The sequence below is a fragment of the Macaca nemestrina genome, chromosome 15 (genome assembly GCF_043159975.1).
Source record: "Macaca nemestrina isolate mMacNem1 chromosome 15, mMacNem.hap1, whole genome shotgun sequence".
NCBI classification, from domain to species: domain Eukaryota; kingdom Metazoa; phylum Chordata; class Mammalia; order Primates; family Cercopithecidae; genus Macaca; species Macaca nemestrina.
The window spans coordinates 58,044,897-58,068,126 of NC_092139.1; the positions used below are offsets into that span (position 1 = coordinate 58,044,897).

At 48.2% G+C, this 23,230-nt stretch overlaps 1 protein-coding gene across 12 annotated transcripts in view; it reads left to right on the plus strand.

Moving 5' to 3' along the window:
• Positions 1 to 23,230, plus strand: part of LOC105486740 (synapse differentiation inducing 1) — a 248,122-nt gene that overhangs the window by 20,045 nt on the left and 204,847 nt on the right. The gene's annotated exons all lie outside the window — the stretch shown is intronic.

Sequence of the window (23,230 nt, forward strand, 5' to 3'; positions counted from 1 at the left end):
AGACACAGATACATGCACACACACAGACACACATGCACACATATGCTCAGAGGGACAGGCACAGATACATACGGGCACACACCATAGTCACATGACCACACAGACACATAGACACATAGACACAAGCACACACACAGATGCATGCACGTAGACACATGCATGCACACATGGAAGGACGCACAGACACATGGACACATAGACACAGATACATGCACACACACAGACACACATGCACACATATGCTCAGAGGGACAGGCACAGATACATATGGGCACACACCATAGTCACATGACCACACAGACACATAGACACACAGACGCATAGATACATGCACACACAGAGACGCATGCACATAGACACATGCACGTACACATGGAAGGACACACAGACACATGGACACATAGACACATATACATGCACACAGAGACGCATATGCGCACATATGCTCACAGGGACAGGCACAGACACAGGCACACATCATAGTCACATGACCATACACAGACATATATGAATGCACACACACATGCTTAAATATACATACGTTCACCACACACACATACATGGACACAGAAATGCACACACAGACACACTCATCCCCTGAACAGTAACCGCCCACCTCTGTGACTGTCACTGCAGCATGGAGGGAGGAGGCAGTTGCCACTGGGGAACCAGGGGCCTCAAGTCAAAGGACAGTGTGTGGTTCAAGGACAGACTCGAGCGCCAAGTCAAGAACAAGAAGTTCCAACCACAGGCACTGGAGTGCGTTAAGAAGCCCCGTGGGCTGTTTTGTGTCGTCACTGAGCAGGCCTGGCCGCCAGTGGCTGCAGTGCATTGGCTCCCGGGTTCATCTGGTGAGGGTGAGGCGTGCCATCTGTGTGTGGCCCCCGAGCTGAATCCACCACATCTGCTCTCACAAATAACAGAAGAGAGAGGCAGGGGGTGCGCAGCCAGGGACAGGGATCAGAGAGGCACCCTCCAGGATACCTTTGGGGCCCTGCACCCTTTCCTGTTCCATCCGCACACTCTGGGCAGTGACAGGGGCAGGGCAGAAGGCCCAGGGGAGTGCCTCTGTGGGGTCTGATGTGTTGTGGAGGGATCAGTGTGTGTCCATGCCTGAAAGAGGAACACACGGATCACAGTTTCCAGACTACTTTATGTAAAGCTTGTCTTTGCGGCTTCTTGATTTTTATTTATAGAGAGCTATTTCACCTAAAATAGCAGTTACGCCTTGCCTATGAGCCCACGAGGATGGGATTTGCTTCTGGAAGTTTGGAAGTGAAGAGAGGCCTAGAGGAGGGGAAACCAAGTCACAGTCCTCATGGGAAAGGTGGTTTGGGGCTGCCGCAGGCAGTGGAAGGAGCTGGGCATAAAGGAGGCTATGCCTGGGGCTCTGCTGCCAGTGTGCCCGGACTTGGATCCTGGCTTGCCCCTAGCCCTTGGGAGATCATTTAACCTCTCTGTGCCTCAGTTTCCTTATGAATGAAGAGAGCACACCAGTTACACCTCCATGGTGTCGTCAGGGCAATTCCCTGGATGAGAGATGTGCAGTACTCAGCAGAATTGGCATGAAGCAGGGGTGGGCATGACAGCTGTGGCTAGGACTCCTTATGTGGGGCCTCAGCCAAGGCTAGCACCAGGGAATGAGCTGATTGGAGCCCATCGTATGGTGGGTGAAGCTCTGCTAGGAACCTGGAAGTGCCAGGCTCCAGGGCAGCACAGAGGAGGGCAGGCAGATGCCAATCAGCAATCCAAGCCGCACAGTCTGGAAATTTGCACCAGTCTGAGTGGAGGTGGAGCCAGGGAGGAAGTAAATCCCAGAGGAGAAGGCCTGGGCCAACATTTTAGAGCCCAGCAGCAGTACTGAGCCCACGTATGGAGGTGCCATGGAGTCATGGCCCCTGGAGCTCCTCGTGCATCTGGTTGCTGTGGCAGGTAAGGGTTGGCCATTGAGGTCCAGGGCCAGGAAAGGACAAGCGCCATGGTGTGCAACAACCCCTATGGGACTGATAGTAAAACATACAGAAAATAATGTTTCAATAGCAAGCACTGCTGCCTCGGTCCGTAAGATGCTAACCAGTTGGCTCCAGTGAGTGTGAGGTCAGCCGCAATCCATTTTGGGAATTCTTTGAAGGCACAAATGGTGACTCGTGGAATACTTAATAAAGCAAAATTAAACAGAGGTCTGTACAGGCTGGGAGAGCAGCCAGGAGAGGACAGGATGCTGGAGTCTTTTTGCAGGGCCAGTCATGTCCGAACAACACCAGTTCACTTGCCGTAGGTTGACAGGTGCAGCAGATGAAAGAGTGGCGAACCTCAGATGCTATTGCCTTGATGTTATTAGCTCCTGATTCTGACAGCGCAGGGCCTGGCCCAGGGCACAGCCACACACAGGGTTAGCAGCATGCCCTGTTGCAGGAGGGAGTTGCCTTGTCACCATCCCCATAGCAGACCCAGGACAAGGTCCGTCATGTTCCTGATGCCAGGGGATGTGACATGTACATCCCTCAGTGGCTTCCAGGTGCAGACCCAACACTGACACTGACCTTACAGTCAAATGGCAAAGTAGAAAATCCAACCATAACATCAGCAAAGGACACTAGCTTGACAGAACTTTGGAGTATCTGGAAGAAATTAAAAGTATGGTTATGCTCGAAGAGATTTCATTGAGTCACAAGTCTCTGGGCTCCTGGGCACATCAAGATTTGTGTCGTGCACTTTCTGGGAAGAAAATATAATGGAAAATGGAGACCTTCCATCAGGAAGTTGATAGTTTCCTTCAATGCAAGTACTCTTTGGAAACAAAAGCAAAACAAAACAAAAACGATAAAAAATACAAGAACAAGAAATGCTGAAGACAGGTGGAAGGAATGAAAATAGGCCTGAAGCAGGCACGTGCCCTAGGCAGAGCAAGGCACACACCTGCTGAGAGGACCCCATCAATAGGTGACCCAGCCCGGAGGCTCCCAGCCAGCTCCGTGTGAGCAAATCTTCCCATCCCATTGTGTCCGTGTCCACAGCGAAACTCCAGGCACCGCAGGGATGCTGGGGAGAACCTTCTCCATCCACACCCCCTTGGAATGTGCCCACCCCTTTTCGCTGTTCTAGTGGGCTTTTGGGTTCTTGTCAGGGTTGGGGCTCCGCCAAGTAGCCACAGTGAGCACAGAAAGCAGCCCTTGAGCCTGGCCTTCAAAGAGAGTTGCTAAGGGGTGACTAGGAGATGAGGAGGGTAGGCTCAGCCCCGCCGCTTCTGCTGTCTGGTTGGAGATCAGCTGCTGGCCACCGCAGGGGACATGTGCATTGTCATCTATCTTGGGAAAGACTTTGGTAAACCTCCAAGTTTCAAAGGAAAAACAAAACCTCACAGTGGCTCCCCTGCAGGATAAAGGACAGCACCGCCTTCTGTTTTCTTCAGAGGCTGGCTTGAGCCAGGTTTGCATAATCCCCCGCCTAGCCCTGAGCTGGAGAGAGAGTGTAAGAGCAGCTTCAGGTCGGATCCTTACATCCTTAGTGCAGTTCCCCCCAACCATCCCCTCCACCTCTCCTTCCCCGTTACATTGCTGGAGTATGAGAGGCCTCCATGGCCAAAGGGCTTCCCAGGGGAGGGGCCCAGCACCCAGCTTACCACCTGCACATCCAGCCCACTTTCTCCCTCCTCCTTCCCCTTTACCTTGCCTCTCCTTGCATCCGGCCAAAGTCCCACTCTGCCTTTCTACCTGAAAGCCAAATCCTCTAAGCAAAAGAATGGACACATTTTGCAAAGTGGCAGGAATTCAAGGTGCTGATGCACATGATGCTGGGCATGGCTTTGTGTGAGATTGAAGCATTGGTGGGGATGATCCTGCTGTGCTAATTTCACTAACGACTGGAGAAGAGAAAATCTACAAAGCTTCAGGCAGGTAAGGGATATTGAAATTCAAGGCCATCAAAATATTGAGATGCCCTCAGAAAATTTAGGGAAGCCTTTGAATATTTCTGCATAAGTCATTCTCTTTCCTGTTTCTGTCAAAGTCAGTTTCGTTGGAAAAATTACACAAGCAAAAAACCTCAACGACACTTGATCATTTTTCACTCCAACAATTAGCACATACTTATAATTATAATTCAAGTCATGTTAGAAGCTAAATGAACTCACTTTCCTAGTCGTGGGTTTCCTTTATTGGCGTGAAGCTGAACTGGCCCTCGTGTGCACACACACAAGGGCACACACGCATGCACGTGCACACACATCCACACACAGGCATGGACACACACATGCATGCACACACGTGTGAGCACACACAGACATGCACTGGCACATGCATGGGCACACACACATCCACATGCACACATGGACACACGTATACATGCAGGTACACACACTGTGGTGAAGTTTGCTTCCTGGTTTAAGTAGATTTGTTTTAACTACATCTTCACCAATATTAAATATCCTTGAGGGTTTTGAGTTGTAGGCTCCATGAGGGAGTTTTTGTCTAGTTTTGTCACTGCTCTGTCAACTGTGCCTGAAATCTAGCACCTAGAAGAAGGTGCTCGAATGCTCAGTGGAGTTGGTGAGCTGTGGAGGGTGGTGGAGGAGGAGCAGAGCTGTGTCTCAACACTGTAGTGTGAGGAGCTTTACCCCCACCCTCAGGGGACCTTTGGGCAGCCGCAGGCTCAGAGGGGAGGTGTGGCCGGGTGCTGGGGGCACCACCAGCATTGGAAGAGCACTGAGTCCCCAGGCTGGCCAAGCTCAGTAGGTAGAGAGAGAAGGAAGAAAAGATGAAGGAAGGGTCTTGGATTCATCCCAATGTGTGAAGGCCTAGAGGAGGAGACCCAGCCCTGGAAGCTGATGATAAAGCTTCGGACACCGGCGTTTTGAGATTCCTGGCCCTGGCAGCTGAGCCGGGTGCATCCCGGCCACACCCCCGCTCGCTGGGTATGGGGTGGGAGGATCTGGGAGAGAACTGGGTTTGAACGCAGCAGAGGCTTCACCAGCAAAGTAGAAGGGCAGGGAAGAGGGCTGGGGGCGGCGTGCACGGCCGAGGACTGGATCACTGAGTGCAAATTGGGCAGCATGGCAGGGCAGCGTGTGTGGGACTCGTGGTGTGGGGGAAGGCAGTGAAGGATGGAGGATTGAGCGCACAGTGTCAGGGAAGCTGCTGGGGGCGTAAGCAGGGAGGGATGCTGAGAAGAGCGGCCTCAGATCCATGCAGCTGGAGGAGCTGGCGGGTCCGAGGGTGACTGTGGGAGCGGACGACTCAGGAGGAGCAGTGGGAGAGATCATAGAAGTGGGGCGTGAGGAGCTCGAGAAGCTAGCACATTGGCTGGGCATTGAAGTCACAGAGAGTGGTGTAGGCAGTGGTGGGTGAAGGGACGGGGCGCCTCGTGTTGACAGCACTCATTCCTGGGGGACTGGTGCCACCAAACGTCTGTGAAATTGAGCCCCGAGGGACGAGGAGGAACAGGATACAGGGAACAGGCCCCCCCGGGAAGGGTGCAGGTGGCTGGGGAGGGTGGGCAGGACTGGAGGCAGCAGGGACCGGGGCCCTGAGGAGCCACCCTACTCACCCTGCCCCTTTGCCCTGCAGAAGGCTGGCTTGACTGCCCAGAGGAACCCCTACTGTGCTGGCTTCGGGGACCTCAGACGTGACAGACACCTCCAGCCTTCCCCATGTCCTGAGAGAGTACCTGGTGGCCCTCTTCCCCTCTGAGAGAGGCCCAGAAATGCCCTCGGTGCCCTGGCAGGGCGCAGGGCCTCGGCCCTCTGAGTTTTTGCATTATTATAGGAGCCTCTGTCAGGAGTGATTCCCGCTGCCTAAGTCCAGGTCCTGGGTTCTCATTCCTTTTATAACCATGCCCTGGTCAGTTAAAAAGGTAGAACCCAATTACAAGAACAGTCACAAATGCATCTGCGGTAGCCATGGTCATTGACAGCTGTATTTATGACGCTTCACACTGTAAATTTAAACTAAGACAAGGATACGACGCGGTACAATGGCCATGTTCCTCTACTAGGGTGGGGTTTACCACTTAAACTTTGTGACCCACTTTTATGACATTCTCAGGGACACACAAGGGGCATCACAAGGGAGGGTGGATTTCCTGTCAGCTGTTTCAGAAGACAGGACTACCCTCCAGGCCCTCAGCTCACTTCTCACTTGCCCTCCGGTCTGCCCCTGGCTTGCTGGAGGCCAGCCACTTGGCCACTTTTAGAGAGTCACCTCCCCATTCACTGCACATAACACTTATCCTTTATTGCCACCCCCATCCCAGTGTATCCTCAGGCATCACCACAGTTATGGTCCCAGCCTGCCTCGTCCAGTTCCCCGAGCTGAAAAATTCTGTCATGCAGTGGCAGCGACGCTGGGAATGTGGCCTGTGGCCTGGGACCAGGAGGGTGGCTATGATGCTCCACCTTCCACCTTCCCCTGAGACGCCAACTCACAACCCAGCCTCCAACGGCAGTGGGCATAGCTGGAACGAAGACACCAGAGAACATACCCTTATAAAAGTGCCTTGGGGTTTTATTCAGACAGAACAAGGATCAAGTCCTAGGACTAGAACTTCACTTTCTTCATGCACAAAACGAGAGTAATTGAGTTCTAAAGTTGACGGGACTCACATGCGATCACACTGGTGAGGTGGGCCAACCCCCTGGCCAAATGCTGGGCAGAGAGCTGCCTGGGAAATGGAGGTAGTTATTATTTCTGTTTTCAAAAACTGAGCTTGACACCATGTTTCAGGAGTAGCAAGAGAGGGAACCCATCCTTCGCTTTTCCCTGTGAATGTTAACGTGAGGATACACTTGTCCATTCTGCCAGCTGTGGCGCTGATGGGACTGCACTGAAGCAATGGCTGAATTTGAGAAGTGTTGCCATCTAGTGATACTCAGTCTTCCAGTTCATGAACAAGGATATCTCTCCATATATTTAGGTCTTCTGTGATTTCTTCCAGTGAGATGTCTTGTGGCTCTCAGCATAACAAATGTTTCATTTCTTTTGTTAAATTTAATTCCTTAATATTTTGTCCTTTTTGATTCTAAAAGCATGGATTTATATAGTGGAATAAATGGGGATTTTGGCGTTGGTCACACCTGGGTGTAACTCTTACTGACCAGGTTTGTAAGGCAGGGCAAGATACTGTTGTGTTTTGTTTTGGTTTTTTTTCTGGACATCTGTTTCCTCATCTATAAAATGGGCATCATAATTTATTTCTACTTGGCTTAGTGAGATGATCACTTGGGATAATGTATATGAAAATACACAGCACAGGCCAGGCGCGATGGCTCACGCCTATAATCCCAGCACTTTGGGAGGCCGAGGCAGGAGGATCACGAGGTCAGGAGATCGAGACCATACTGGCTAACACGGTGAAACCCCATCTCTACTAAAAATACAAAAAATTACCCAGGGGTGGAGGTAGGCGCCTGTAGTCCCAGCTACTTGGGAGGCTGAGGCAGGAGAACGGCGTGAACCTGGGAGGCAGAGCTTGCAGTGAGCTGAGATCGCGCCACTGCACTCCAGCCTGGGCGACAGAGCGAGACTCCGTCAAAAAAAAAGAAAGAAAGAAAGAGAGAGAAAGAGAGAGGGAAGGAGGGAGGGAGGAAGGCAAGCAGGAAGGAAGAAAGGAAGGAAGGGAGGAAGAAAGGGAGGAAGGGAGGAAGGGAAAGAAAGAAAATACACAGCACAGCAGCACAGTGTGGTAAATACTAGTTTCCTTTCAGATCTATAGTAAAGCTATTATTTTTTTCACATGTAACACCTTATCCCTATCCCAATACCAAAGCACAATATCCCCTGACACAATATCCCCAGAGTTGGGGGAGAAAAAAAGATCCGTTTGCTTTCACTTTTGTACTTTAAATATTTAAGATTTTTCTTACCCTTATTTTTTCTTTAGTGATGTAATTTTTATCTATTTCTAATTCTCAATTTCTACCCCTTCCCCCCCAAAATCCTCCTGGTACCTTTGAGTTTCTAGATCCAGCCTTAGTAGGCTTATTAGAATTTTATATCTTCATAGTAGCACTAATACCGTTTGCTTAATTTACTATTTCATTGCTAGCTCATATTTTCTTAGGAGACAGAATTTTATCAGAATTTTATTCTTCTGTTCTTACGTATTTGAAATGAGATGACTAATGTCCAGGCCCTGTGAATCAAGTAAGTTTCTTCTGCTTCTCTGTTTTTCTTTTCTTTCTTTCTTTTTTTTTTTTTGAGACAGGATCTCTCTGTGTTGCCCAGGCTGAGTGCAGTGGTGCGACCTCAGCTCACTGCAACCTTCGCCTCCCAGTTCAAGCAATTCTGGTGCCTCAGCCACCTGAGTAGCTGGGACTACAGGTGTGTGCCAGCAAGCCTGGCTAATTTTTGTATTTTTAGTAGAGATGGGGTTTCACCATGCTAGTCAGGCTGGTCTTGAACTCCTGGCCTCAAGTGATGTGCCCACATCAGCCTCCCAAAGGGCTGGGATTACAGGTGTGAGCCACTGTGCCTGGCCTCGGTTTCTCTTAATTTAGTATTTGTTTTCTTTTAAATCACAAATGGGCTTCTTAGATTTCAGGACAGTTGGGGTCTTGGAAGAGATTGGACTAGTCTTCCATGTGCACTGCACTGCCCATGCCATAGAGAGGGAAGGTAAGAACAGATGGAAAAGCAGCATTTCTTCAGGAACCTGGGGTCTCTGCCTAAAGTTAAATGGATACAAGGGCTTCTAGGCAACCCTGAGGCCCATTGCTGTTAAAAAGAAAAAACTCGCAGCTGGTGAAGAATGTCAGCTACAGGGACTGAAGAGCAGAGTTAGCTTATGGTCCCAGAGTGTATTTGAAGATCATGCACTATTCTGATTTCATATGTGATCTATGGATCTATTTCTGCCTGAACAAGATGGAAAACAATGGCTAAGTGCTGACAGTAAACAGCTTTTTCTTTTTTTTGAGACGCAGTCTCGCTCTGTCGCCCAGGCTGGAGTGCAGTGGCCGGATCTCAGCTCACTGCAAGCTCCGCCTCCCAGGTTCACGCCATTCTCCTGCCTCAGCCTCCTGAGTAGCTGGAACTACAGGCGCCTGCCATCTCATCCGACTAGTTTTTTTTTTTTTTTTTTTTTGTATTTTTTAGTAGAGACGGGGTTTCACGGTGTTAGCCAGTATGGTCTCGATCTCCTGACCTCGTGATCCGCCTGTCTCGGCCTCCCAAAGTGCTGGGATTACAGGCTTGAGCCACTGCGCCCAGCCAGTAAACAACTTTTTCAACCTGGATTGTCCAGATCCATGATCTTACACTGGAATCTCAACACAGGCTGTCATATAGAGCAGACTTGGCCATCAGCCAAAGGCACTGGCAGGTTATTTAACTAAACACCACAATCTCACAGCCCTCATTCCAGGGCAGTTTCCCACATGCTGATCTCACAACCTGGGCCCTGAAGAGGTGTCCAATCAGCAGACTCTTTAAACAAAAACAAATCAGCTGACTTTACTGAAGTTTGGTCGACACACAAAAAGCTGTGCATGTTTAATGTATGCAACTCGAGGAGTCTGGACCTCAGTGTACACCCCCTGAAGCCATCAGCATACTCTGTGCCATAAACCTATTCATCACTTCCAAAAGCTTCCTTCCCCCCTCTTTATTTATTATTATTAGTAGTAGTATTTGTGATAAGAAAACTTAACATAGGGTCTACCCTCTTAGCAAAATTGTAAGTATATATTATATAGTACTTAAAATCTTGTACTTTAAATGTCCACATTAGCTATAGGTGCTGAGCTGCACAGTAGCGTGCTAGGACTTTGTCATTTTATATAACCAAAACTGTGCCTCTTGACCAACGCCTTCCCATTCCCATCTCCCATTTCTTGGCCCTGGCAGCCACCATTCCACTCTCTGTTGCTGTTAGTTTAACTATGTTAGATTCCTCATATCATATATGTAGATGTGTCCTCGTGTGTCGGCCGTGTTCCGCTTAGCATAATGTCCTTCAGTCTTGTCCATGTCACAGATGTCAGGATTTCCCTCTTTGGTAAGGTTGACCAGTGTCCCATGGTGTGCACACCACCTTTTTTCCCTTCATTTGTCTATCGGTAGGCCCTTAGGCTGCTTCCATGCCTTGGCTGTTATGAAGAATGCTGCAGGGAACATGGGTGTGTGGCATCCAGATGTACAAGAAGAAGCAGGATTGCCAGGTCTTAGGGTAGTCCGAGTTTCCATTTTTTGAGGAACTGTTTTCCCCGGGGGCTACACCAGTCAGTAGACTCTCAGTAGGCACTAGTGTCTCCTGTTTTGTTTTGTTTGTTTGTTTGAGACAGAGTCTCGCTCTGTCATGAGTGCAGGCTGGAGTGCAGTGGCGCGATCTTGGCTCACTACCACGTCTGCCTCCCATGTTCAAGCAATTCTCCTGCCTCAAGCCCGAGTAGCTGGGATTACAGGTGGGCAGCATCATGCCCAGCTAGTTTTTGTATTTTTAGTAGTCATGGGGTTTCACCATGTTGGCCAGGCTTGTTTCGAACTCCTGATCTCAAGTGATCCAACCGCCTCAGCCTCCCAGAGTGCTGAGATTACAGGCGTGAGCCACTGCACCCAGCCTAGTGAAAGATGGGAGTCTTTCCTGATCCAGTTCAGCCACGAGTGGTCAGAAGAGGAACAGGACATGAGGCTTTATGTTCTCGTTCTCAGGCCCAGTGGCACAGTTATTTCCAGCAGTGTCGAAGGATAATTAACTCATATTCACCACTACCCTCCTCTGCTACCCAGGCAAAGCTGCACCGCATGCATCCATAAATGACAGTTAGGGTGTTTACCTATGAACACGAGAGAACTACCAACATGTGCCAACCTGTGATGGCATAAACACAGCAACTAATGTGGACTAGAAGTGACATGTATGGACTGAGTCGGTACCTGTCCAGAGTCACTGGCTTTGCCAAGAACCTAACTGTCCAAACAGCAATTCTCTATACCCTTCCTGGGCAGAGGCTGCTCACTGGTGGGCGAGAAAGCAAGAAAGCAGAAGCACTGTTGATAAGGTAAGGTATGAGCACTCTCCCATCACGTAAAAATTCTATACAACACAATGAAAATCTTTATACAAAGTTGATATCAATATATGTAAAGCTGATTCCTGATTATCAGCCAAGGGAGTGGGGATAATAGATGCCTTATAAATCATGCCAGTAATTTTCACTATTCTAATGCAAATAGCTGCACTGAGAAGTGCCATCGCCACTCACTCCATACCCACTCATCTTCCTGGATTTAGTGAGAAGTGAAATGGCCCAAAGGTGGGCATCAGGAAAGGGAACCCAAAAAAGGCCAAAGCCAGCTAGCCAGCCACTTCTGGGTTGTGGGTTTGCTGCCAAAGACTCCAGACTCAGTTTCTGTGCATCCTTGTTGACAAAAGCACCAGAACTTGCTAGCATCCCTGGTCCTCTCAGTGGTGGTGATGTTTGATTTATGCATGTGTATCCCTCAAATGGCATTTTAAATGATGCCAAATGTGACTCCTATGTTTCTTTAAAAGTGAGTAAATATATTTCACAGATGTCATTGATAGAAAATGGCAGAAAAAATACAAATACCTTCTATGCTGCCGAAGAAACGATGGAGTACCTTTCTATCAAGTGCTGTTTTCATCCTTTTTCCACGAGTTTCCACAAAGCAATGGGCTGTTCAGGCATTTCAGTATCAACTTAGAGAGTTGGCTGTTTCTACTTGGAAAACAAAAGCAGATTCTTTTCTTTCTTTCTTTCTTTCTTTCTTTCTTTCTTTCTTTCTTTCTTTCTTTCTTTCTTTCTTTCTCTTTCTCTCTCTCTCTTTCTTCCTCTCTCCCTCCCTCCCTCCCTCCGTCCTTCCCTCTCTCCTTCCTTCCTTCCTTCCTTTCTCTCTCTCTCTTTCTTTTCTTTTTCTTTCTTTCTTTTCTCTTTCTTTCCCTCCCTCCGTCCCTCCCTCTCTCCCTCCTTCCTTCCTTTCCTCTTTCTTTCTTTCTTCTTTTCTTTCTTTCTTTCCCTCCATCCCTCCCTCTCTCCCTCCTTCCTTCCTTCCTTCCTTCCTTCCTTCCTTCCTTCCTTCCTTCCTTCCTTCCTTTCTTTCTTTCTTTCTTTCTTTCTTTCTTTCTTTCTTTCTTTCTTTCTTTCTTTCTTTCTTCTTCTTTCTTTCTTTCTTTCTTTCTTTTTTTCCCTCCCTCCCTCCCTCTCTCTTTCTCTCCCTCTCTTTCTCTCTCTCTCTTTCTTTCTTTCTTTCCTTTGTCTTCATTCAAGTGATGTGTGCCATGCTTGCTACAGATGATAAAATGCAAGTGCACCGCTGTGTGCAGACACCACAGATCCTTCTTTAGACTTGGCCTCCTGTCTGGCTTCACAGTGGGCTTAGTTAAAGCTCAGCTTTTAAAATGATGGTCCTGTCAGCCATGTCCATTGGAACATCAGCAACCTGCCTGACCAAGGAGGGCACTATAGAGTGTGGGATTTATATTTGGAAGCATGTGCTGTGGAAGATTCATTCCCCATAAAGCAAAATAAATTGCATTTACGATCTTAGGCTGATGAGGTGTGTGCACAACTCTGGGGGAGTCCTGAGGGAAAGTTTTCTAATTAGTGAAGAAATATTGAAAACAGAAGTGGGGTAGCTGACCAATTCTACCATATAAACACTAAAAAACACAAGAAATGAAACTTGAAAAAGATATTTCCTCAAACTGGCAAGCATACTAAAATAATTTAAAGCTTTTAGGAAAAGAAATCTACCTATCCATCTACTTATCTACCTATGTAGATATCCTCTATCTACCTATGTAGACAGCATATTTACATATTCCATCTATTTTTGTATATGTAAAGTTTATTTTGTATTTTACATATGTAGTGTGTGCTTTGCTTTGCACATTGTACTTCTGCTTATAATCCACTAAAACTCTTGACAATGGCAATTCCGCTGGGACCTAGATGTCATACCTGTAGCCTCCATATCCTCTGCAGCATGCACAGGGCAATAGCCCGGGATGACAGCGAAGATAGCACGTGTGATGTGCTCTGAGCAGTAGGAGTGGATTCCATGGATTGAATCTGTGAATCCAGTTCACAGATATCGTTGATCACCCTTCAAGCTTATTTCAGGCCCTAAGCTGTGCTGTGCCCAGCTATTTATATGGCTGCATTTCTGATGGGAAGCTGTATAGAGTAGGGACTGGGGACAGAGGTCCCAAGGCCACACCAGCTAGGTTCAGATTCCAGCCCTGCCACTTATTAGCTGTGTGACTGTCATTGACATACTTTGCCTCTCTGTACCTCTGTTCCCTCTTCTGGAAATGGGAGTAGTAATATAATGTCCATGTCACAGGGGGTTGTGATGTATTTCATGGTGAGGTGCTTGGCCCCTGTGCTTCTGATAGTGTTTATCTGTCATGCACTAGCCTCTGTCTTACAGAGTTAAAGAAGCACCCACTTGTGGTGTATCATCTAGGAGAGATTTATGCATCAGAGCAAGTAAGGCCAATGCCTCAGGTATACCCACTGGGCACTCACCACTGCAGGCCCCAAGCTGCTTCTGGCTGACACCTGTGGGCTTCTTCCTGGGGATTCTTTTCCAGCAAAGGGAGACTGCTCTGCCCATGCCAGGGCAAGCTAAGGGCCAAGAATGAATGGTCCACGAGCAGTCCTTGCCCAGTGGCGGGCAGGAAGTTGCTGGGCAGATGCCCCTGTCCTGATAGCTCTGAGTGAATGTCCTACACAGTCCCCCAGATGTTCCCACAGGGCTGAGCCCCAGCTGCTGGCAGCAGCAACTGGCTTAACCGCACATACCTCTCTCCTTCTTTCTGCTCCCTACTTTGCCTTTACCCAGTGCTTTCTGGAACCACCTCCCAAATGTACTGTGTACACTCAGATCCTCGTCACAGGGCCAGCTTCTGGGAGGTCTTGGGCATCATCCTGGATGCAGGAGTCATAGCCTTGTGGAAGCGGCAGGCCTGTTCTGCGTCATCTGCTTTCTCCCCATCACTAAGTGAATCCTTTCCAGGACAAGTGGTGAGCAGGGCTTGGTGTGTCACGTGGGAGGCAGTGTCTCTTGGGAAGCAGCTCTGCCTGTGCATTGATGCTGCTCTGATTCACAGAGCGTCGTCCTGGCCTCTCCAGGATGAATCATACCCCGGGCACAGACAGGAACGAATGTCAGGGAGACAGAATCTTTCAGAATCCTCACCACTGAATCTTCCCTGCAGAGTGCTGGGAAAGAATGTCTTTGAAACAATTATTTATTTGACCCTGGCAGCTATTTCAATGACTTTTAAGCAAGCTTTTTTAGTGACTTTTAAAAGTTAGTGTCATTCCATGGATATCCCATTCAAATCTTTGTTAAGAACATGCTAGTTTGCTTTTCTAGATCAAATGCACATCCTCCAAGTGCATTGCCATTTGGCTTCTGGTAGGATGGTGTGAAGGCCTTGGGGCTGTCCTCTCTGTTAAAGGAAACAAAACACAAAGGTCACTGAAGAAGAGAAGTACCAGCACTGATTCATACAGTGCCTGCTGATGTGTCTGGAGAGCAGAGCGCTGACATGGGAGTTTTGTCTTTGCATTTATGTTAATTCTGCTTTAAACTCTGGTAAATTAAGTGGATATGAACTTAGCACAGTTATGTTCAGTGATCATTCAAGATGCCATAGCATGAAGCCCATCACACTTCCAAGTTTCAAGGGCCCTTTATCTGGGATGCATGAATGGATAGATTCATGGTCAGTGTCTCAGAAGCTTTGTGATCTTCAGCTGAGCTTGGGAAGCAGACTGTGCCCTCATTCTTTCTTCTCCGTTGCTCCTTCCTGAGGACTGTGGGGGAAGGCAGGCGTCCCCTGCCAGAAGGCAGCTTGTGATGCCTGGAAATATAGCTGGGGATGCATTGCTTCTGCACGGTACTTATCACACGAGGCAGGGCAGACAGGTGGCAATATAACAAGATTGGCTAACCAGCTAACTAAATGCACAGGTGATCCTAACAAGCTGGAGGAAAAAGATTAGGAAAAATGAGATCACACCAAGAGGGAGGTGAGTACCCCAAATATATTTTGGTGTCTAGAGCTGGCTGTATGCTCAGCAGCAGTGCTGAGAGGGAGACACAGTCAGCAGCATGACTCACAGTGTCCACGCGGTAAAAATAGACCAGGGGCTCAGGAGAAGCTCATCTACTTTTGCTCTGATATGGGATGCAGAGTTCTCATAGAAGCAATGAGTGTCATCCCCCAAAATCCCCCACTGGGAATGCCTCCCCAGCCCCCCAGCGCTCCAGTGCCCTGACCCTATGCTAGCTTTCCACCGCTCTTATCTGCAGAACTCATTTATTGAGCTCATGATCTCAGTCCCTTGGCGCTTCAATCCCCCAACCCTGTGCTCACTTTTCTACAGCTCTTATCTGCAGAACTCACTCATCGAGCTCATGATCTGCCTCTCATCTTTAGGTCAAGTGTGAGCTTCACAAGAACATAGGCTTCTTCTGACTGCTTCCCGGACACCCCCAGCAGTGAGAGCAGTGCCTCCTGCAGGGTGGGTACCTGGGCATGATTTATTGAATGACTGGATTGAAGACATTTCATGGGGATTGCTGCTTACAAAGCAGATCCGTGGGACCCAGGGAGAGCAGTTTTATGGTTTGTGGACGTTCATTGGTGTGACTCTCTGATGGCTTGTTTCACTGCAGTGTACATTGTGGCATAGGTAACCCAGGGAGCAATGAAGTCGTACATAATAAAGACACCCTATGCATAGCAAAAAGGCTTAAAGGAGCCCCTGGAAAGAAAACAGGGAAAGACAGGACAGAGACACAGTGAAAGAAACCCAAGCCCAAGCAAGCCCGACTGAGCTCCCTCGGCCCTCTCTGGATGCCACCCTCAGCCTAGCTCTAGGTCTCCATCTGTGGCTCGGAGGCTGCCTGGGCGCTGGGACCTGGGGCTGTATTGTCCCTGTGGTGGAACATGGGTATTCTTAGTTTTCAGTTTTCTTCAGAATGAATGCGGATAAAAACTTTAAAATCCGTAGCTCATGAAGAACAGCTTCTGCTTCAAAGAAGACCAGTGACGCGGGAACATAGAGAGTTGGGGGATGTCCGAGTTGAGACGGAGGTCTAAACGGGAATTGGCATATGCTGGCCCTCATGAGCCTTTGGTCTGTGCCCCTGGAGCTGTGTCACTGAAGAATTCCTGCAGAGCTGTCACAGAACCAATTCCCCTTCTGAAAGACCCTGTGATTGCTGCACTAGCCCAGTAAGGAAGTGGGGAAGCAAGTAGGAGATCTTTGAAGTGGCCTGGGTGAGAGGATGGTAGCTTGGTCCAGGGTGACGAGGGAGAGGAATCAGTAGGACTTGTTGATGCTTTGATTTCCATGGAGGAGGTGGTGAACAGATCCCAGGTGTGGGGCAAGGCCAAGTGAGCAGCGGCAAGGCTGTTCACAGACGTGGTGGGTGAGGAGCCAGCAGAGGGTCTGTGCATGTCCAGCTTGCTAGCCGAGTGGTCATTGGTACAGGACAGGTGGCACCACGGCCTACAGGGAGATGAGCTGGAAAAGGCTGAACAGAGGACCTGGGAAAGAGCCATTGGGAAGACCTGGTCGGGGAGCAGGAAAACCAGCCGGGGGCACGCAGCCAGGGGAGCCCTGGGGAAATTCTCTCAAGAAGAAGGAAGCTGCTCAGGGTGTCATGTTTGTCCAAGGTCGGGCCTGGTAGGGAGAGGTGGCCATTCTGTGGGCTCACTGACGTTTAGGACCCCCTCAGCAGGGACAAGGGGGGCTCAGAGTGGCTCCTACATATCCAAATCCCAGATCTGCCCCCTTACTCAATCTAGCAGCTAAATTGGGGCGGATTTTAGGAATCCACATGGATTGTTCTCTTCTGGGGTTTTTGTAAATGGCACTGCAACATTTTTAATAAAATTTAAATTGCAGAGCAGACTGGATCCTCGCTTCCGCCCATATTTGCTGTTTCCATGTTTACTCCACTCGCCCGGGTCAGGTGTTTGTGCTGTCTGGATGCCTCTCAGTGTTCTCCTTAGGAGACCAAGTCCTGGACATCAGGACACAGTGGGGCTGGGACTTATTTTAGAAGATCAGAAATCCAAACATAGAAAGTGAGATGCTAGACTTTCCCTTTGCAGCACTTAAAGCAAAGTTGCAAAAAATCCTGAAGCTAGAGACATGCCATTAAAAGAGTTGCAGTATTTTCACTTGTCTCAGTCTTCCTATTCTGCCAAATTCTGTGGCTTGTTAGTAGCTAGATGCAGTCATGAAAACAGCACTGCTAAGGGGAAATACTTTCTTTGTAACTGATCCAGAACATCAGTGCCAGGATGGCAGGAATCAGAGAGGGGCCATAGCAAATGCTGACCCTCCAGTGCCGACCCCAAAAGTACGACTTAGCTCCCACCAATTCTCAAACCCTGGCCCCAGTTTATCGTAAGTGCTTTAATTTGGCACCACCAGGTCTGGTTCATAAATAACCTCAGAGAGGAATTTCCATGAAGGTGAATGCAGCTGCAGCTGGGACCATACCCATTGCCCAGGTAAAGGTCTGTCTGTCCAGACATCCATATCCTTAGCAAGTTATAAGACAAGGGGCACGTGGAATAAGATGAGGTGGAAACCTCTATCTAACCATGCCACGTGCCAGGTGGCAGCACACCCACATACCCAAAAAGGGAAAGCGTGACTGTGATGCCACGTCTGAGTTGTCAGGAAACCACTCCAGGTTTAGGAGACAGAAATTCCCCCAAGCGCCAAAGAGAAGGAGAGCATGGCCACAATGCCCCTGGTGCCACCAGGGGCTGAGCTGAGGGTGGCCAGTGCTTTGAGGTATTGGCGCTATTATTTTTTTCTTTGAAAACTGAAGCAATAAAATCTCAGACTCTGAAGTTTCTCTTGAAGTCCTATTAAGGTCCACCAGCAAAGGTCCTTCTCTGGAAGCCCCAGCCTGGCCCTGCTGCTGGGATGGAACTGTGGCCCTGTGGGCCTAATCTGGGATGGGCCACATCTAAAATAAAAGCTCCTGTGGGTTCCCTCTCTTTATTTCAAATCCGCTGATGCTGTGGTGTCCAGGGCAGTGGCTCCTCCAGGACCCGGCAAGCCATGTTAGTGTGGTCCCAGGCAGTCCCACATCGGTTCCCAAAGTCAGGCATACCTGAGCCCTGTGGGCCCCAGTTGCAAGTGAGGGGCAGGTTTGAGTCACTCACACGGGCAGAGAAGCTGGGCAGTGGGCAAGGAAGCCCGGGAGCTCTTTTAGTCATGAAGGGATTCTAGAATAAAGGAAGGATTTGGCAAGAGGGCCCAGGTATCTTAGATGGGCTCCCCAGAGTCCCCTGAGATAAGAATTTGGCTGCATGTAGCTTGCATGGGAAGTGATGCCAGAAAGCACTGGAAGTCAAGTGGGAAGTGAGCGTTCAGGGAGGCTGCCCGACACCCAATTCGTCATCAGCAGTTCCCAGCTGGGCAGGGGCCCCAGTCCTGCTGGTGACCATGGCAGGTGGAATAGGACCTCCTCTGAGTTACTGGTGGTCCATTCTCCACCTCTGCCTGTCAAGGCTGTGACTGTTCCTGGGCACTGACCTCCCCCTACAGTCCGCCAAGGCTGTGGCCCACAGGAGCGTGCTGTGTGCTGGCCGGAGGATGCTGCCAGGGCTTGCCCAGGGATGAGAGCTGAGACACACAGCCAGGCACCAGGAATGCCTGAACCTTTCTGATTTATCATCTGTATTCCCGCGTGGTTCCTGAAGGAGGAACAAGTAAGACTCAATACCAATTTATCCCTGGCTGGTGAGAACCAGGACTTTTCTGGAAGGAGCTGTGACGAGCTCAGCACAAAGCCCCTCCTTTGTTGGAAGCCCTGTTCCTAGCCCATCCCTCTCCAGCTCCAGGAACCCAGCCCTTGCCACACTCTGCTGTGCCCCGGAGCCGGGAGTGTGGCCCTTAGAAGAGGCCCCTTGCCCGCACGTGCTCAGCAGGAAGGCGGCAGCTTCCTCCTTTGGCTGCTGAAGGTCTATGGGTGTGGGGGAGCCTTCCCTGCTAGAGATAAGAAACTGAGCAGGAGCGGGTGTGAGCAAGACATCTGAGCTAGGCTGAGGCTCCTCCCCCATTTGACCAGAAGAGAAGCAGGCAGCAGGAGCCTCCTGCAGCCATCTGTTTCCTCCTGTCCAGGACACGCTAATGGGCACCATTGGCCCAGAATCCATGGGTCCCACCCAAGGAGCTCATCTCCGAGAAGGGCTGGTGGGACAGCCAGCAGGTGAGCTATTCCACAACCCAGGCACCCTCTGCAGGGAAGCTGCCTTCGTGCAGGGAAGCACCCTCAGTAGGTACAACAGTGACCTCTCAGAAGAGCCTGGGGCCCAGGAGGACCACTGCAGGCCAAACTACCAAGTGTTTTGGATCTCCCCAGGTACCTAATGTGATCCGAAAAGCATAAACCAATAAAAAAAGAAATGGAAAGAAAATGCCTGAGGAAAAGAGAAGATAAAACATAGATAAGAAACGTGAGAAGGTTAAGAGATTAACACAAAAATGTTAACCATGGGGTAAGTGAAAAATTAAAATTAAGGAGGATCTTTTCTTTTTTCTTCCTTGAGACAGAATCTCACTCTATAGCCCACGCTGGAGTGCAGTGGCACGATCTCGGTTCACTGCAACCTCTACCTCCCGGGTTCAAGCAATTCTCCTGCTTCAGCCTCCCGAGTAGCTGAGATTACAGGCATGCACCACCACGCCCAGCTAATCTTTGTATTTTTTTTTTTTCTTTTTGAGACGGAGTCTCGCTCTGTAGCCCAGGCTGGAGTGCAGTGGCACAATCTTGGCTCACTGCAAGCTCCACCTCCCGGGTTCACGCCATTCTCCTGCCTCAGCCTCCAGAGTAGCTGGGGCTACAGGCGTCTGCCACCATGCCAGGCTAATTTTTTGTATTTTTAGTAGAGAGGGGTTTCACTGGGTTAGCCAGGATGGTCTTGATCTCCTGACCTCATGATCGCCCTGCCTAGGCCTCCCAAAGTGCTGGGATTACAGGCATGAACCACCACACCCGGCCAATTTTTGTATTTTCAGTAGAGACAGAGTTTCACCATGTTGGCCAGGCTGGTCTCAAACTCCTGACCTCAAGTGATCTGCCCCCCTCAGCCTCCCAAAGTGCTGGGATTACAGGCATGAGCCACCATACCCTGCCCAGGAGGATAATATTTAAATGTCAGATAATTTCAAAGCCCCAGTGAAGAAAAAGCTGAAATAAAAGAGATTTTAAAACAAATGTTTAAATGAACAAACAAAAAAAAACTAGAGCCAACAAAATTCAGAGGAAAGCCTAGAAGTTGAAGATCAAATTTTGAAGTAAAAATAAAAACAAAATGAGCAGGTAAAAGTTAAAACCAGGCTAGGGGCTGGAAGAGCAAGAAAAATAGTTCTTCAAACTGATAAAAACCATGAATGTGCACCAGCTCCCACTCCATTCCCCTGCAGGCGCAGGCTGGAGTCATATGAGAACTGAAGAAAAGGGAAATAAATAGAGGTGGAAGCGGGAAGCTGAAGATGAAATCGAGGGTGTTACTACCAGGTCAGCAAGAAATAAAAACCCAATTGCCCAGATGCCAGGTCCCACAACCCAACACGTTCATGGTAATTTAAGAAAGTAACATGGAGTCAAAAGACCATCAGTAAAAAATGTGAAGAATCCCCTGGGCTTTAAGCATAAACCTCCCTGCAATGAGCATTGGTTTACTGTTTCACGTCCCTTGGTCCCTGTAATTTTAGCAGAAACCCCTGATGCAGACACCTTAGTGTGAGTTTACAACCTGATGGGTTATGGGCATGTTTTATTTAGCCCCTTGAGGGATTTAGTGTACACACACACATGTGTATGTATGTATATGTGTGTGTGTATTTCAATTATTTGTGATTATAAAATAATTCTGGAGCTCCAGTTTCTCTGAACTGTTTTTCTTTTCCGTCTACTGGCTTATATTTTATTTCTATCATTAGATGTTACCCTTAAATTTTTAATATGCATTTCTTAATGTGCAAATTCTAGAGTTAATACTGTCCATCTTTCTTCCTAACAATACAAGGAGTTTAGCATCTCCCTGCTTTCTTACGTTATTGTTCTGTATTTCAGTTCCTTCTAAATTTTGTTCCAGCAGAATTAACCATCCTGAGTGTGGTTAGTTTTGCTGTTGTTTTCTATGGTCAATGCTCATTAAATATTACTCGTGTTCTTTACTTCCCACCTTGCATCTCATTTTTACTTTGATCAGTTTTCTTTTTTCTGGAGAATATGCTTTAGTAGCCTTAATGAAGGGCTGTTAGTAGTCCATTCAATCTTTGTACAAAGGCCTTATGTTCTCATTTGTGAATGATGGTTTAATTAGGTATAGAATTCTAGGATAAAGTGTTCTCTTTCACAAACACTGAAATTATTTTTGATTTCCTTATGGTTTCTAGTATACTTTGGATGTGTGTCCCCAGTCCAAATCTCATGTTGAGATGTAATCCCCAGTGTTGGAGGTAGGGCCTTGTGGGAGGTGATTGGATCATGGGACTGGTTTCTTCATGAACAGTTTAGCTCTGGCCCCTTGGTGCTGCTCTCACCATAATGAGTGAGTTCTCGTGAGATCTGGTGGTTGAAAGGTATGTGCCACCTCCCCACTCACTCTTGTTCCTGCTTTGGCCGGGTGACCTGCCTGCTCCTCTTTTCTTTCCACCATGATTGGAAGCTTCCTGAGGCCTCCCCAGAAGCTGAACAAATTCCAGCACCGTGCTTCCTGTACAGCCTGCAAAACCGTGAACCAAATACACCTCACTTCTTTATAAATTACCTGGTATTTCTTTATAGCAATGCTAGAATGGCCTAATGCACTTTCTGTTGCTCTTGCTGAGAAACCTACTCTTGGTTTGTTTTTTTTCCTATAGGAATTTGAAATTATTTTCTCTGGGTTGGGCACAGTGATTCACTCCTATAATCCCAGCATTTTGGGAGGTCAAGGCAGGCGGATCACCTGAGGCCAGGAGTTCAAGACCAGCCTGGCCAATACGATGAAACCTCATCTCTACTTAAAAGATTAAAAAAAATAAAATAAAATCAGTTGGGCATGGTGGCGAGCACCTGTAATCCCAGCTACTAGGGAGGCTGAGGCAGGAGAAACACTTGAACCCGGGGGACAGAGGTTGCAGTGAGACGAGATTGTGCCATTGCACTCCAATCTGGGTGACAAGAGCAAAACTCCATCTCAAAAAAAAAAAAAAAAAAAGACAAGAAAAGAAGTTGAGATCATATTTTTGACTTTTGTGTAGTTACTATATTTAGTGTGGGATAGCTTTAATTTACCTTGTATTATATATGTCTGAACCTGCAAATTCATATCTTTTATTAGTTCTGAGAAATTCTCAAATACCTTCAGATGTTGCCTCTTCCCCATTCTCAATGTTCTCTCAGTCTGAAATTCCCAGGCTATTCATCTGGATTTTCTATTAGCAGATTGGGAGACCTTCTCATTTTTATCTTCCTACCTTTTAATGTGTCTTCCATAGTTTCCAGATTATGCTGAATTCTAGGTAGTGTCATCAGTTCCATATTCCAGTTCAAGTCCCTCATCAGATATTTCAAGTTAGCTTATTAACTCACCCATCATGTCTTAAATTCAGTATTTATTTTTATTTCAGGAAATTCCAATTTGCCTTCTCTCTTTTGATAATGTATTTTTCCCCACGTGGATTTGGTTTCTCCTTGTGTGCTAGAATATCTTAAAAGAGACTTATTTTATCTATCACTTGAAATTCTTGGAAGGCTACTCTCTCTGCTGACTGAGGCTCAGGGCAGACCATTTCTTGGTAGATTTTAAAATTTTGAATGTTGACCTTTCTCCATGGCACTTTAATTGAAAACTGTCATTATGCATTTCCTGAAGTGAGGATGCAATACCAGGCACCCCTCAGAATCACTGACATGTCACCACTTTTTATGTTAGTTCCTCAGTGTAGGGGTTTCCTAGCTGCACAAATAATATAATCCCTAACCCCTGATCCACATGGTGCTGTGTTTTCAGCATAGAACTTTCCCAGCACCAGGCCAATGGGACGACCCCATGTTTTCCCTCACTGAACTGATGGGAAGAGTGATTCTGGATTCCGAGTTTTCACTGGATACATTATTCTCTGAGCTTCCCATCTTTGTTTGGGGGTCTGGTTTCCACTCCCTTCTTGAGGAGACCCAGGCCCTGTCTCCTCTGCTCCCGCCACTAAACACATGCCCTGTTGCCAGGACTG